This window comes from Triticum aestivum, chromosome 3A (genome assembly GCF_018294505.1).
Source record: "Triticum aestivum cultivar Chinese Spring chromosome 3A, IWGSC CS RefSeq v2.1, whole genome shotgun sequence".
NCBI lineage: Eukaryota > Viridiplantae > Streptophyta > Magnoliopsida > Poales > Poaceae > Triticum > Triticum aestivum.
The window spans coordinates 340092837-340098752 of NC_057800.1; positions in this window are offsets into that span (position 1 = coordinate 340092837).

Below are 5916 nucleotides of genomic sequence, written 5' to 3' on the forward strand. Positions count from 1 at the left end.
CTAGTGCCACCCCTAGTTGGTTTTGGAGTATTGACGACAAACCTAGTTGGGGGACTAATGTGTTTGTGAGAATTGTAGGATAACACAGGTAGAAGTCCCTCATTGATTCGGTTTTCCTACCAGAGATGACCCCTAAAAATGTATCAAGACATTGAAGTCAAAGGTGGTATGTGAAGACATTCACATTGAAGACTATGACAAGAGAAGACATCGCATGAAGACTATGGAGCACGAAGACTTAGATCTTTCGTAGTTCTTTTTCTTCTTTGTTGAGTCATAGGAACCACCGTACTGTTAAGTGGGGTCCAAGAGAACCAGCCAGAATGACTGAAGTGATGCTTAACCAAAATCCTATGTCTTCGAGTGAAGACTATGAGAGCGAATCTTGTTCAGAGTTGGACAAGTCAGCTTTGCTTGTAGCCCAACTAAAGTTGCTGTGTGTGTTTGAAATCTGACCGTTGGAACACGTGTCAGTTCCTTAGTGACCCAGGGTCATTTCGAACAAATCAGGTCGGGTTGCCTAGTGGCTATAAATAGCCCACCCCCTACAACCATAAACGGTTGGCTGCTCAGAGTTAAAGTACGGCTTTTGTTGTTTGAGAGCAACCCACCTTGAAGCCTTTGAGAGAGAATTCCTTGAGAGGATAAAGCACTAACCACCTAGAGCCAAAGAGTGTTAGGCATCACTTAAGTCTTCTTGTCTGTGTGATCTGAAGACTTATTACACTTGAGGACTGTGAATCCTCCAGCTGGTTAGGCGTGGCGTTCTGAGCATCCAAGAGTCATTGTGGATCGCCGGTGAACGAAGTCTGTGAAGGTTTGGAAGTCTACCTTGAAGACTTACCAGAGTGATTGGGCGAGGTCTGTGTGACCTTAGCTCAAGGGGAATACGGTGAGGACTAAGTGTCCTGAGCTGCGTGTTCAGGACTAAGTGTCCGGGACTGAGTGTCCTCAGGTTTAAATACCTATTCGCCCTAACCAGACGTACAACTGTCACCGCAGTTGGAACTAGTCTACCAAACCTTTGTCTTCATCACCCACACTGGTTCTATCCTTCGCATCTCTTTATTTACAGTTGGCTCTTGTGAAGTCAGTGCCTATTTGCTTTATCTATTTGTCTTCACTGTGTACCTGATCCTTACTGCCTAGCTGCTATTAGTCATTGTGGTTTCACTTCATTGAATGCTTGACTATGGTCTGCCTAGTGTAGTCTACCTTCCGCTGCATGGTAATAGGTTCATTTCTATCATTTGTCTTCGAAACTTCCATGTTTTGAAGACTTTCATAAATATTGCCTATTCACCCCCCCCTCTAGTCGATATAACACACTTTCAATTGGTATCAGAGCAAGGTACTCCCTTGTTCTGTGTGATTTTGGTTTAACCGCCTGTGTCGACCACAGGTATGAAGACTGTGTCATGCCCCATCTTTGACGGTCACGAGTATCCCAAGTGGAAGGCCATGATGAAGAAGCGCCTCATGGCAACGAACAGTGAGATGTGGACCTTCACTGAGATTGGTCTGACCGATCTGTGCAAGGTGGCGGAAGCTGATGACATTCGCAAGTACACTCTTCTCAACCTCACGGCGAAGGACGTCATCTGCTCATGTCTATCTCAAAATCCGTTTAGGAATATCATGCATCTCGATCATGCGAAGCTCATCTGGGACCGTCTCTCTGAGGTCTATGAGGGTCATCGAACTCGTCATGATCCTCGGTTAGAGGACTTTAAGGAGTCTCTCAAAGTGATGACATTCGAACTAGAATCATCATCTTCTGCATCATGCCTTATGGCGAATGATGCTAAGGTAATTGAATGCTATCTATCTGAATCCAATGATGATGACTCTGGTGATGAATTTGGACCCGGCTATGCAAAACTTGCTTCCCTTGTCACTAAACAACAGAAAGCTATGGAACATATTCAAAAACTGTTAGACAAAAGCGATGACCTGTTGGACGCTGAAATGACTCTATCTCAGTCCTTAATTGAAGACATAAAAAATCTTCATATTAAGTATGAGGATCTTGAAAGTCGTCATGAAACGCTCTCAACAACTCATGAAGAACTCGAGAAATTGGGAACAACTCATGAAGGTCTTCAAAAGGAAAACGAGTCACTTCGCACCGAACAGATCAGTTCAGCTCAGGAAGGATTTGAACCACCATGTCTTAAATGCCTTGAGCGTGATAACTCTACTTCTGTTGCTAATTGTTCTACTGCTGCCACTATTGCACTATCTTAAACTGCTGATGTGGTAACTAACCCCTCTGCTGAGGATACCACTGCTATTGCTGATGAGAATGCTAGGTTGAAGACACTGCTTGAAACAGGGATGTACAAAAGTCTCAAAGGGCATCAAACACTATGTGATGTCCTCAAAAGGCAGATCCTGAACTGAAACCCTAGGAAAAAGGGTGTCGGGTTCGAAAGGAAAATGAATGCTGATGGCTCTTACTGAAACCTGACCAGTACCCCAAAACCACATGGGTTGCTGCAAAGGAACCTTCAGCGGATCCATCCACCCTATCTAGCTTCACTTGTGCTAATCCCATTGTTATTGATGAATCCTTTGATGCAAACTATAAACTGTTTAAGAATCAGAATGGTGAAATGTTTGCCAGGTATATTGGTACTAACTACAGGAATGGACCGCCTATGAAGAAGATCTGGGTGCCGAAAAGGTGTTTGGAGAATCTTCCTGTGAATGTCATCATGACACCACAGGTGAAGAAGACAAACCCTAGACCACAGGCTTCATACTGTCCAAGGGCTTCATACAGACAGAGGACTCACCTGAGTCGCACTAACGCAAATGTTTTGCAGGGAAGCCATACTCAGGCCTATGAATATGAGCGTGGTTCATCAAACCGCCATGTTCATAAGAACAAGAACTATTCTGCTTATTCTAATGAATACTATTGTCCACCTGCAAGACTTTTTGCTAGGGCTCCAAAGCCAAAGTTCTCAGATGCTGCACTTAGACTTATTGCTTCGACGCCACCCCTGAAGATGTGGGTGGCTAAGAAAGCTTAACTCTCTTTTGCAGGGAAAGGTCTCCAGCCGAAAACCAAAATCGTATGACACTATTGCTGGGGACCTTAAACATCTTGTAGGGCGCAAGATAAAATGCCCAAATGGTCTTATTATGTACTTTGTTCCTGAATCGCTTGCAACTTGCCCTATCAATCCTAATCTCGATCTAAGCTTTAATAATCCACTGGTTTGTCAAATGTTTTTGCTTCACAATTCTCTTCGTGAAGCCTATCCCCCTAACTGCACTGTAGGGTACGACACCAGCTGCTTCAGAATGGATTATTGATAGTGGATGTACAAATCACATGACTGGCAAGCGAAGCCTTCTCATGGACTCAACTTTACGTCCATCTGACAAAAGTCACATCACATTTGCTGACACTGGTAAAAGCAAGGTATTGGGTCTAGGTAGAGTTGTAATCTCAAAGGATCAACACATGGATAAAGTCATGCTTGTTGAATCCCTTGGTTTCAACTTAATGTCTGTCTCAATGCTTTGCGATTTAAACATGATTGTGATGTTTGGAAAATATCGTTGCCTTCTACTAATGGAATTTGACAAGTCTCTAGTGTTTGAAGGGTATCAGAAAGATGATTTGTACGTGGTAGATTTCTCAGCTGGACCATAACTTGCAGTATGTCTTCTAGCGAAAGCTTCTGAATGCTGGCTCTGGCATCAAAGGCTAGGGCATGCTGGCATGAGGAACCTCCACACCCTTGCAAGGAAGAAGCATGTCATAGGCATCAAGGGCGTCAAGTTCAAGAAGGATCACTTATGCGGTGCCTATGAAGCAGGAAAGATGACGAGGGCCAAGCATCCCTCGAAGACAATCATGACAACGACTCAACCCTTCGAACTGGTACACATGGATCTCTTCAGTCCCACTCATTACTCAACTCTTACTACTACTGCTTGTCTCTATGGCTTTGTCATTGTTGATGATTATTCAAGATATACTTGGGTGCATATAATCCTTTACAAGACTGAAGTGCAGGATGTCTTCAGACGCTTCGCCAATCGAGCAATGAACAACTATGGCGCCAAGATAAAGCACATCAGAAGTGATAATGGCACTGAATTCAAGAACACTGGCCTAGATACATATCTTGATACTTTGGGCATCACACATGAATTCTCAGCTCCGTACACGCCACAACAGAATGGCGTCGTCGAACGCAAGAAGAGAACACTTATTGAGATGGCTCGGACGATGCTTGATGAATACAAGACTCCAAGAAAATTCTGGCCTGAAGCCATTGACACTGCATACTATATCATCAACCGTGTTTATCTTCACAAGCTTCTGAACAAGACATCCTATGAGCTCCTTACTGGCAAGAAGCCGAATGTCAGTTACTTCAGAATATTTGGCGCCAGGTGCTGGATCAAGGATCCACATCACACTTCAAAATTTGCACCAAAAGCACATGAGGGTTTTATGCTTGGATATGGAAATGATTTGCACTCCTACAGAGTCTTCAATCTCTTTCATTATAAAGTGGTTGAAACAGTGGATGTGCGGTTCGATGAGACTAACGACTCACAAAGAGAGCACCTGCCAAATGTGCTAGATGAAGTTCCATCCAGTGAATCAATCAAACTTATGGGAACTGGAGAAATCATACCTTCTAAAGCTCAACCTGAAGAAGAACTTATCATCTCCGCACCTGATCAACCTGAAGACAATGCTCAGCTTGAAGACAATCCCTCTAACAATGACAATGATCAGCAAGAGCAAAATCTTCGTCCTGTACATCCCCGTGTTGCAAATGAAGTACAAATTGAGAGAATAATTGATAGCATCAATGCACCAGGTCCACTCACTCGTTCAAGGGCAACATAGCTAGCAAATTTCTGTGGGCACTTCGCATTCGTCTCAATAACTGAACCCAAGAAAGTTGAAGAAGCCTTCATGGAACCTGAATGGATTCAAGCTATGCAAGAAGAGCTTCAACAATTTGAGCTGAATAATGTATGGGAACTGGTTAAGCGTCCTGATCCTCGGAAGCACAATATAATAGGCACCAAATGGATATATCGCAACAAGCAAGATGAGCATGGTCAAGTTGTCAGAAACAAAGCTCGTCTCGTTGCTCAAGGATACACTCAAGTTGAAGGGATTGACTTCGATGAAACATTTGCTCCTGTGGCTAGACTTGAAGCCATACGCATACTGCTGGCCTATGCAAATCATCATAACATACTTCTATATCAAATGGATGTGAAGAGCGCTTTTCTTAATGGCAAGATTGAAGAAGAAGTGTATGTTGCACAACTGCCTAGCTTTGAATATCCAAAACATCCTGACATGGTGTACAAGCTCAACAAGGCACTGTATGGCCTCAAACAAGCCCCTCGGACTTGGTATGACACACTCAAAGACTTCCTGAAGAGCAAAGGCTTCAAATCTGGTTCCCTCGGCCCCACTCTCTTCACGAAGGCATATGATGGTGAACTGTTTGTGTGCCAAATATATGTGGATGACATTATCTTCGGCTGTACCAATCATAAATACAGTGAAGAGTTTGGATATATGATGCAAGAGCAATATCAGATGTCCATGATGGGTGAGCTGAAGTTCTTCCTGGGTCTTCAAATACGTCGGCAATGCAACGACATCTTTATATCTCAAGAGAAGTATCTCAAAGATTGCCTGAAGAAGTTTCGTATGCAAGACTGCAAAGGCTTCACGACGCCAATACCAGCCAAACATCATCTGGGTCCCGACGACAATGGTAAAGAGTTCGATCAAAAGGTATACCGCTCCATGATTGGTTCTTTACTTTATCTATGTGCATCTAGGTCAGATATTATGCTTAGTGTTTGCATGTGTGCTCGATTCCAAGCGGCACCAAAGGAATCGCATCACTTAGTTGT